This window comes from Gracilinanus agilis, chromosome 3 (genome assembly GCF_016433145.1).
Source record: "Gracilinanus agilis isolate LMUSP501 chromosome 3, AgileGrace, whole genome shotgun sequence".
Taxonomy (NCBI): domain Eukaryota; kingdom Metazoa; phylum Chordata; class Mammalia; order Didelphimorphia; family Didelphidae; genus Gracilinanus; species Gracilinanus agilis.
The window spans coordinates 296,028,794-296,040,144 of NC_058132.1; the positions used below are offsets into that span (position 1 = coordinate 296,028,794).

An 11,351-nucleotide genomic window follows, 5' to 3' on the forward strand; every position below is an offset into this window, starting at 1 on the left:
TACCAGAGACTATCAATGCTAAAATGATGTAAAGACACTTAGTACTCCCTTTTTTCAAGCTTCTCTCTCAGTCCCAATGAGACAATGGAGTTCTGTCCTTCCATCCGATTGTCTTCAATTGATGTAATAGTTCATTTAACAATTAAAGGGAGAAACACATGGTTTATTTTTAAGAGACTCTACAGAATCACAGCATTTAAGAGTTGGAAGGGACCTCAGAGGTCATCTAATCCAGCCTATTCCTAAAAAAAGAATTTTCTCTACACCATGTCCAATAATTGATCTATCATACCTTAAAAATAATATTTTATTTTTCTTTGATTATATAAAATTTTTTTAATCTTTGGTTTTTTCTTTTAAGTTTGATCCAGATTCTTATCTACTCACTTCCTCTCTTCCCTCCCCCACAAGACAGCAAGCAATCTAATATAGATTTTATATATGTAACTGTGTAAAACATCTTTCCATTTTGGTCACTTTGAGGGAAAAAAATTGAACAAACCAAAGAAAAGTGAAGAAATCTATCATGCTTTTCTTGAGAAACTTTTACCCTTATCTAATGCCTTCTCTTACCCTTCTCTAATATTTCTTCTGTTATGTGATCTTTCAAAGTTCACTGGAAGTAGCTCAGTGATCCCATCTGCCAATCCTTTCAATACTTCCTTCAGACTGAATTTGTCTAGGCCCAATTTATATATTCCAACAATAGCCTCTAAACACACTCATGTAGCTACTTGTTCTTTCAAATTTATGATTATTCTCTTTAGTAGGGAAAATATAAACCAAACAATTGAATAACTCTCTTCCTTCTTCATATGGTCCCCTATCATTATACCATCTATCCCAAGCTAAAATCTATTTTTTTCGCTTTGTTCCTTTTCTTTTCCCCAAAAGAAGTTTAAAATGTTTTTTCCTGATACAACTATAACAATTACTGGTGTTCAAATAAAGGATTCTAACAAGCATGTTTCAATCAAGCCTGCAGATACCCAGGTGTCATAGTTTATCCCGATTCTGGAGACCATAGTAGCATCTGTGCTATCCAATAAAAATCTGATCCCCTCTGCCAGCATTTTAGACTCTTCACAAGAGGTTCTAGTCTTCATTATTCTAAGGGTAAAATCTCCTACACTCAAGAATAAAAGTTACTAAGATGTGCTTCACAAATGTGCCACTCCTTACATTTGTACAAACTACATCAAAGTACTTGCCTTTTTAGGGAGGGGGGTAGAGGAGAAAGAGAGGGAGAGAATTTGGAACTCAGAATTTTAAAAAATGAATGTTAAAGATATTTTACATGTAATTGGAAAAAATAAAATATTTAAAGTGGTAAAAAAATTACAAAAAAAACAGATGCTCCAATCTTGAGTATCAGATATGAATGCCTGGATTGATGTGATTTCTTTCCTGCTCATGTTTATGGTTTCATCAGTCATCTTGGCTGTTTTTATTGACGTTTTTCTCCCAATTTTGATTACTATATGAAATAGTTATTATGGTGACATGCTGGAAAATATATATTAGTAAGTTATAGTCCTAACGTAAATATAAATGTACATTTATAAGGATTTGTTTACTATAAAACTACAAGAACTCATTAAAGCAGTGGGCCTGGCTATCTTCTTTCCAAGGATGTATACCTATTTCTATGAACTGTCCATTTTGATACATAATCACAATAAAATTCTAATTAAATACAAATTGCCAACAATTAAAAATAACAACTAGCCATTTTAGTCAAATTGCTTCATCTAAAAGCATTGAACCAGAAAGTTTTTAAGACTGGAGCTATACTCAGAAAACCTACATATACTCTCAAACTCAACAGGGAAAAACCTAGGACAGAATTCAATGAGAGGAATCCATCTCTTTGTGTTCAGAGGGTCCAAAAGATCTCTTTGACTTCAGATTGGTTCTTGAATTTGGAGTATGAGTTAAGTAATTTCTTAAATCAGCACATGATAGATTCATAACCATCATCAACAATTCAATAACAGATAAAGCAATTACTTTAATTTATTCAAAGAATAAAAGTAGATGTTCCCTTCCCTGTCTTCAGTCACCCTGCATTTCCAATATTCATTCATAAACAAAACAAACATTTATTCAGTGCCTACCTGTCAAGCTTTGTGCAAAGTACTTGGGATGCAAAGACAAAAATCAAAGATCTTGTATTCTATTGGGGAGAACCAACATGTCCATTGATGAGCATTAGACACATAAACATACATACATGCATCATACATACTCATGTGTGTGTATGTGAAATGAATTTCAAAGGAAAGAAACCTCACAATTTGAGGGCTCCATGTGGGAGGTACAACTTGAGCTGAGTCTTGAATAAAGTTAGAGGTGAAACAAGTATTTGAGGAAGAAAAGCTTTCCTGGCATTGGGAATGGTCTGTGCAAAGGCAAAGGGATATGAGATTGAATGTTATGTATAGTGAACAACTAGGCTAGTGTGGCTTTATAGAAGAGTGCTTTAAGAGGAATAATGTATAACATGCCTAAAAAGCTAGACTAGAAATGAACTGTGAAGGCTTTTGTGAGCAAAAGAGAAATGTTTGTACTTTAATTTAGAGGCAAAGAAGAACCTCTGGAATTTAATGAGCAGAAATATAAAATAGTCCAACCTTTGCTTTTGAACTATCTCTTTGGCAGTTATGCAAAGGATAGATTGGTGACTAGAGAATCTAGAGTCAGAGAGGTGAATTAAGAGGCCATTTCAATATTCTAGTTAAGAGATGATGAAAGCCTAAACTAAGGTGATGTATATGTGACTGAGAGAAAAGGGAAATAATAAAATTTGGGAATTAATTAAATGTGATGAATAAGAAAGAGGACCCCAAAATGACATCAAGTTTTCAAATCTGGGTAACTGGAAGAAGGGTGGTTCTCAAAATAGTAACTGGGAACTTAGGAAGAGGAAAATGTTTTGAAGAAAAATGAGTTCTCTTTGGATATGTTGCATTTCAGATGTCTATAAAGACCTCCAGCAGAAAAGTATTTAACAGGTAGTTGGTAATGTTTGACTGAAGCCTTTCAGGAACATCAGGGCAAAATATATACCTGTGTGCATATACACACATGTGTATATGTGAGTATATAATGTAAACATATAACATATATATGTTATATATACATGTTATATATATGGAACTCAAGAGAGATGATAAGATCACTAACAGAAAAATTATAGAGAATTTAAAAGAAAAGGACCCAGGACAGAGCAAAGGAAACTGAGGTTGGCTACAAGTAGGAGAAGAGACAGACCACAGCAAAAGCAAAAAAAAATTTTTTTTGTAGTATTTGTGCCATTAATCAGAGATTAGATCTGATGTTTGAGTTTGTCTCTGAGATTAGTCCTGAGGTTTCTAAGTCTTAGATCTTGTACTGGATTTGCCTACTGTCAGCTTAGTGGTAATAGAGGGCTCTTAGAGTGCTGTTGTAGTGAGTAGGGGAACAGCAGCCATAGATTCCAGAGCAGAGAGAGGAGAGTGATGGGAAGAGAAAGAGGAAAACCTCTTAGGGGCTAACTAAAGTCATTGCTCGAGGTCTTTGGTGATCAATACCAAAGCAATACAAATTCTCCTGCCTTTTCTATGACTGGCATCTCTTCCAACAGAGTTTTGGAAATTCTTATTGTCGCCATTGCAAGTAACCCTAAAAGTGATGGAGAGGAATAATAAGGTTAAGTTACTTCAATGCTTATTAAACATTTTGAGGATCTGTGTTTTCATCATTGCACTGCTTCTGCTAATGTGTATCACAATCCTTCTGTGCCTTCGGAAATATGGTTCTTTAGTTGCTATGGCTGAAAAAAAGAAGCATTGCTTGTGGACCAAACTGCTAGTGATGAGTCTATCCAAAATCATCTAAGTTGATCCTCAGATAAGAGAAAAACAAAATTTATTCCCAAGTCCATTTTTTAATGTATTGCCTCCTTACTTTATCTTGAAATTTTCCTACTTTCCTCCAAATCCCAGCTCAGGAACTATCCTCAATATAAAGCCTTTTCTCATCCTACCCAGTTGTTAGCACTCTTTTCCTCTTGAAATTATGCATTTTTACCCTGTATAGAAATGCAGTTAGGTGGCACAGTAAATAGGGCTCCAGACCTGGAGCCAGGGAGTTGGCTTCCTGAGTTCAAATTTAACCTCAGACACTTAGTAGCTGTGTGACTCCTGCCCTGTTTGCCTCAGTTTCTCCATCTGAAAAATGACCCAGAGAAGGAAATGGCAAGCTACTCCAATATCTTTACGAAGAAAATACAAAATGGGATCATGACGAGTTGAATGAACATAAATGAAAATAACAACTACAAGTTGGGAAAGGAATAGCAAACCACTATATTATCTTTTTCCAAACAAACTCCAAATGGGGTCACCAAGACTTAGACATAATTGAAATGAATGAACAACCAAACTATCAGTGTTCTTCCTAAAATGTGGTGTCCAGAACTGAATATATTAGGTCTGTCAGCTCCCTAATCCTGAACATTATTCCTGCCTCAACGTAACCTAGTATTATATTTACCTTTTGGGGATACCGTATTATACTCCTGACTTACAATAATGTGAGTCCACTGAAACTCCACAGATATTTCTCAGGCAAATGGATACTTAGTCAGGCATTTCCAATCCTGCCCTTTTTAAGTTGATTTTTAGAACCAGCATAAATTTGTATATTTATCCCTATTTCCTCATCTTAGTTTCAACCAGGATTCTCTAGTCAGTCAAGATCTCTTTTGGATTCTGGTACTGCCAACCAAACTGTAAGCTAATGTTCCCATTTCTCTGACATCTGCACATTTCATAAGCATGTACCTCTAAGTCTGATAAAAATGTTTAACAGAGACCTAAGAACAGACCCTCAGGGACCTCCACCAAAGACCTTGTCCCACATGAACACTGAGTCATTAATGACCTTCTTTGAGTTCAGACATCCATCAAGCTCTAAAAGCTACATTACTGCATTATTGTCTAACATGTAACTTTCTATGTTTTCCACAAGTATATCATGAGAAACCTTGTCAAATGATTTGCTAAGATTTAGCCAAATTATGCATTCAGCACTTTTTTTCATGTAGAAATCTAGAAAACATGTTTAAAAAGAAATTAAGTCCATGAGGTATGTACTGCCCTTGATGAAACCATGCCATTTTTGCCATCATTGCCTCCTTTTCTAGATGTTCATTTAACATCCTTTTAATAATGTTCTGGAATTTTGTCAAAATCAAGATTGAATTCACTAGTATTTTTCAGATACCACCCACTTCTCTCTTTTTTCTAAACTGAGGTAGATTTTGCCCTTCTCCAAGTCTCTTAATCGCCATGATCTTTCAAAGATCCCCGACAGTGATCACATATACCAATTTTTTCAGAATCCTGGTAAGTGACTCAAAGTAGTTAGGTGCTCTCTTATCTTCCATCTTATCTTTGGTTTCTACTTGCTATGACTATTTTTGGTCCAGTTTTCCCTACTCTCCTGAACAGTACTAAAAAAGAAGCAAAAATCAAAGTTAAGTAGTTCTACTTTCTTTATTTCATCTGTCTTCATCCTTTATACCTGGACATTAGTCCTGCCCCTTCTTTGATTTTCTCCTATAGTTATATCCCTGCTGCTGTGCCAGCTTTTGAAAGCTTCTATGAAACTATTCCTTCAGTGAAGAAGTGGAAATATGTTTGGAGGTTGACTTTAGGCTTCAGTGTGGACCTCACGCCTCCTTAATAAATAAGAATTAAAGCCTTGGTGATAACTTTTGATCCTAAATGTACCTTTTTTTTTTAAAAAAAAAGTAAAATCCTATTAATAACCTCAGTCTGGCTATTTCTTCCCTTTAGTCTCATAGAATCATAGATTTAGAGCCAGGCAGACTCAAATCTCACCTAATCCAATTCTGTTATTTTATTTTATTTTGTTGAGACTGAATCCTTGTCTTGATCAGGTCCTTCATATGCGGAGGCCATTCATAGGCTCCAATCCCACTACCAGATGACATAGAAGCTTTGATCTGCTGTGATACTGACATGAGCTGATTCACCCCAACTTAGGCAGTCTAGTGGTTCCCCTTTACCCCCTGCACCACCACCTCTCCTGAAGGCTCATCATATGGTGCCAGACAGTGCAAATAACCTTTGGCTTTAACCCTACTTGGAGTACCCAAGTTCAAGTGATGCACCAGCCTCAGTCTTTAATAGGAATTACCAGCTGCCTAAGGAAAGGCACTGATCAGCAGCAAGTGATTTCACTTCCTATTTCAAGACTAGCAGACTTCTTGGGTTTTCATTTATTAGATATAGTTTGGCTTTCCATTTGTCAGATTTATATAGTTTTTCAATGAAAACTATAGTAAATAATAATTATAATAATAAAAATTCAAATAATACCTTAGAGTGTGTAAAATAATTTACATAAAGAATTTTCAAAAATCTCAGAAAACTTAACATATTAAAGACTTAAAATTAACTAAGGGTTTTGAACACTTTCTATTATCACTTTTTCTCATAATAAACTAGTGAGGTAGGTGCTATTTTTTAATTCTCATTTTATACATGAGAAAATTGATGCTGATGGATGCTAAAGTTGATACAGATCTAAGTCACCTACTTAATCAAAGACTGTGGCAGAATTCAAACTCAAGTGGTTTGACTCAAAGTCCAATCTCTTATACAACCTAGTTGTCTCATGTTAAAAAAGATTGTCTTAATCGCACACATGTAACAGAGCAGTCTTGGGTATCTAGGCTCCTACCATCATCTGGAAATCCAAAACACTGGTCCATCAGTAACCAAGGTTCTTGACTTGGTATCAGTATACACTGAGTAAATCCCATAACAACATTCCTTGTGGGAGAGTAAGCATTTACTGGAAATGCATCTGGTAGCCTATAACACTTACTAATTCTGGGACTCAGAGTAAATCACTTGACTTTACCTGGAAACTAGAGGTTGTCATTTCAGAAGGTTCAGAGTTGCTTTAATAGACAGATTTTACTCACTCGTAGTTCCTGAAAACGATTTTAATCACAGATTTCATAGAAATGAGATGGGGAAAAATGATGTCTTCATTCTCCATGCATGGGCTCCCATCAATGTATAAAAAACATGTAGTCCGATTCTCCCACTCCTTTCAAAAATATATTGCCTTTTGGTGAGTCAGAACCACTTTTTTGATAATCATGTTCTTCCTTTTTTTTCTCTTAATCACCATCCAGCTTAGTAGTCTGTCAATCATTTCTGTTCAAACTATAACAGATTTGATCAGGGCTGTGTAGTTTACTACCACTGATGGTTCACTTTCTGGGATAAGTTGTAGATTTTCTAATGTACTCTCCTGTGTCAGAGGGCTTCTTTTCTTTGAGTAACAAATTGCCTGCACTTCCTTTGAAGGTATTCTAACAATGAATTTATATAACACTTTAGGATTTGCAAAATAACTTTGTAAATATTACTTCATTTTATCCTCACAACAACCATGGGAGGTAGATGCTATTATTATTCCTTTTAAAAATGAGAAAACTGAGGCAGATAGCAGTTAAGCAACTTGCCCAGGAACACACTGCTCTTAAGGGTCTGAGGCAGGTTTTTAAGTTAGATCTTTCTGACTCCAAATCTAGGACTGGGTTTCTGGCATGTATGATACTTTTACTTTGTCTCTTCCTGATCTATTTGTTGCTATTCACTTGTTCAGTCATGTCCAACTCTTTGTGTCTAATTATGAGGTTTTCTTGGTAAAGATATTAGAATGATTTGCCACTTCCTTCTCTAGTACATTAAAGTAAATAAATAGAGGTGAGGTTACTTGTCCTGGGTCACCCAGCTAGTAAGTGTCTGAGGGCAGACTTAAACTCAGGTCTTCCTAACTCCAGGCCCAGAGCTTTATCCTCTGAGCCATCTATCCTGACCTAAACCATTCTCTGAACTTATAATGGGCAAAGGTTGATAGCATCTGTCCATTTTGCTATTGAATAGGACAGTGATGGCAAACTTTTTAGAGACCTGAGTGTCCAAACTGCAACCCTCATACCATATGTGAGTCCCCACCTTATTCCAGACAGGGGAGGGAAGAAGCACTCCCATTGGGCTGCTGGGCAAAAGGGATGAGTGATGAGAGAAATATCTTCAGGTATGTATGGAGAGGAGGAGGGGAGCTGCTTCCTCCAGCATGTGTGCCATAGGTACACCAAGACAAGAATAGGGCAAAGTGTAAATGGATGGTTATCCATCCATATCTGGTAGAGACAGCATGAGGAAATGGATAGAATCAGAAATGGATGAACTCAGAAAGACCTAAATTCAATTCCTTTTCTCAGATATTATTAGCTCTGTGACCCTGAACAAATCATTTAATCTCTCTATGTCTATGTTTCCTCATTTTTTAAATGAGGAGTTTGGATTCAATTGCCTTTTCTAGCTCTAACCCAGAATCCTATAAACTGCGCTACAATACTAAAACATTTCAGTGATAGCCCTCTAAAGGATCCCAAGTTCACATTGAAAAAATAACAAGGGAGTCACTGTCATTTTCCTGACACAAAACTGCTCTCAAGACATGGAGGCTGGTACCTATGTATAACCAAAAGTACATACTTACTTTGGCAAAAACTAACATAAATGCATTACAACGTAGTTAGTTAAGCCTTTGAAGTTTTGGTTACATTTCTTATTCTAGCATTGTCCCAAACATACCAAGGGGATTTAGTCCATATTGATTCCTTTGACTAGGATACCATTTTTCCAAATTCCTTTCTATCCTTCTTCTTGTGATTCCTTTATCAAGTAATCCCCAGGTAAAAACATAGAGAGACTCTATGATGATGGTACAGTTTTTCTTATAATAACTGCCAACCCCCAAGAAATGCTTTCAGCCAGCTAACTCTGGAAGCATCCAAGTAGTGAATATCTCAGTCTTTTCAGGATCACATGGCATACATACTTGACAGACTCTCAGCGCAACTGTCATGGGTCAATGCCCAACTTTGGACCAGCAGCCTCTATCTAACTTTAATTAATCAATCAAAAAATATGTACTTTTTAAGTATCTGTTGGGAGTCTAGATACTGGAGACGTAATAACAAAAGTTAAAATCTTTGTCCTAAAGGAGCTGACATTCTATCAAAGGAGACAAGATATACATGTATAGGTGGCCCCAAAATTAATACAGAGTAATTTGTGGGAAAGAAGGTACAAACAGCTAGGGGATCAGGAAAACCTTTTAAGGCTTTCCTTTGAGGCAATATTCCTAGGTATTACTGAATTTTATAGCTTCCCTTTTATTCCCAAACATAATGAATCATCCACAAAAGTAGCCATTCTAAGTAGTTTACATACTGAGCATGAGATATTAAAATAAGAATAATAATAACACCTACCTCCCAATATCATAATGAGGATAAAATGAAGTAATATTTGCAAACCATTTTTCAAATCCTAAAGTGCTATATAAATTCCATTATCATTATCATTATTGTTACTACACGTACAAAAAAAGTATAGACAATTTGTCATTCAAAAAGAACAAGGTCTCTGGCATAGGAAAGGACTGGCTCCTTAGGACAGATACTCAGTGTTCTTAGACTGGTAGAACCTTCCTCCTTCCCTGCCCTCAGGCAAATGAAAATAATCTTCTCTTTCTTCTTTTACCATGAATATCTGTGTTTTTTTAAATTTCATTATTTTTCATTTATTTTAAGAAAACAAGATTCTTATCAATTGAAATCATTTGCAGGTGCTGTTTTGTTAAGAACTAGGTTTCCCCCAGAAATTCCAATTTAAGCACCAAATGCTTGTTTTTAAAGCGTTTCATGCTGGTGTTTTAAGCGTTTCATTCTTCAGTGCACAAAACTCCAGAAAAAGAATTTTAACAACACTCATATTGTTTATAATGCTTTTAGGTGATCAAATTTCCACTTGCAGTATATGTTTAGGAACTGTTTCCTTTTGTGTTGAACTCAATTCTAACCCTGAAGGGTAGTCCCAGTTCAAACTATAACATACTATAAGGTGGTATCTGTCTGCTATCAAAAATTAATAACCTTGGCTACTGCTGTTTTGGGTTTCTGTGGTTTGGGAGCCTGTAAAATTTCTTCATAATCTGCACTCATCCCTTCAGCCCAAAGGCCAACTGTGACCATGTGATCTGAATTCTGGTTTTCAGGGCAATCTTTCTTAAAATGTTCTACAGAACCACAAAGTCTAAAACTGCCACCTTCAGCATAAAGTCTTTTAGGATTATCTGGACAAGATCTAGATAGGTGTCCCATCTCTCCACAAATGAAACATTTTGCAAAAGGAAATTCTCCCATAGCTGGGTCCACTTTGGCTTTGCATTTGGTTATTTCATGTTCAGTAGAACCACATTGGTAACAGATTCCAGTGCCCATATGTTGACTCTCAAGAATTTTGGGACAGTCAACCATTCCATGGCCTTGTTTTCTGCAATGATAACAAATCTTTGCATTTTTCTTTATTTTTTTTCTTTTCAACCTCCTTCCTTCTCTGTGACTATCTTTTTTGAGAGCTACTGCTATTTCTTCTCTTATTTCTGAGCTACCCGCTGCAGTCACATTTCCATTCTGTCTCAGATATTCCATGAACCCATTTACATCTTGATTGGTATAAGATGTTTTCTTTTTGTTTTTTTTTGATTGAGGTACATCATTCTTAAGGGAGAGGCCACTGGAATGAAACTATTTATGCTTTTGTAGATTTGGGGTTGCTTGTTCCATAGATCCCTTCTTCATGTCTTCTCATGATGTCGCTTTCAATGCTTTCTTGTTATGTGCTGTGTTAGTTTGTGCCCACCTGGTCATGGTTTTAACTGAGGTTCCCTGCAACAACACGCACATGCTTCCTATGGAGTGAAGCCCCTGGGGTTAGATAGTGAGGGAGAGAAAACAATGAATTCATGGATATTTGTTTTAGCATATTGGAATGATCTAATAGAGAAAACCACTTACTTCCCAGGAAATAATCCAGGAAATCATGGGCTCATGCCTTATTGTAGTGATCCATTTCAATCATTTTAATTCTTTTATTTAGTGTTCAGTAGTTCACATATTCTAATCCCCCACTCCATCACTACTTGAAGTTCTTCTAATATTCTTTAACACTTGGTTACCAATATCTGGGCTAATAGCATAGGAGGCTTCTTCAAATAAATGTCATTTTCCCCCACATAATGCTTTTTACTGACATCTCCTTTTTCTGATAAGCTCTATAAAATGTAATTTACTAAAAAACTAAGGCTAGTCCTATTTTTTGTTTTATCTGTGTATGTATTTATATTTATATGTAGTATATGTATATTTGTGTGTGTGTTTGCATCAGTTGTCCAAATAGCAACTATTC

At 35.9% G+C, this 11,351-nt stretch overlaps 1 pseudogene; it reads right to left on the minus strand.

Moving 5' to 3' along the window:
* Positions 1 to 10,021: 10,021 nt before the first annotated feature.
* Positions 10,022 to 10,874, minus strand: LOC123239332 (annotated as a pseudogene).
* Between the last annotated feature and the right edge of the window lie 477 nt (positions 10,875 to 11,351).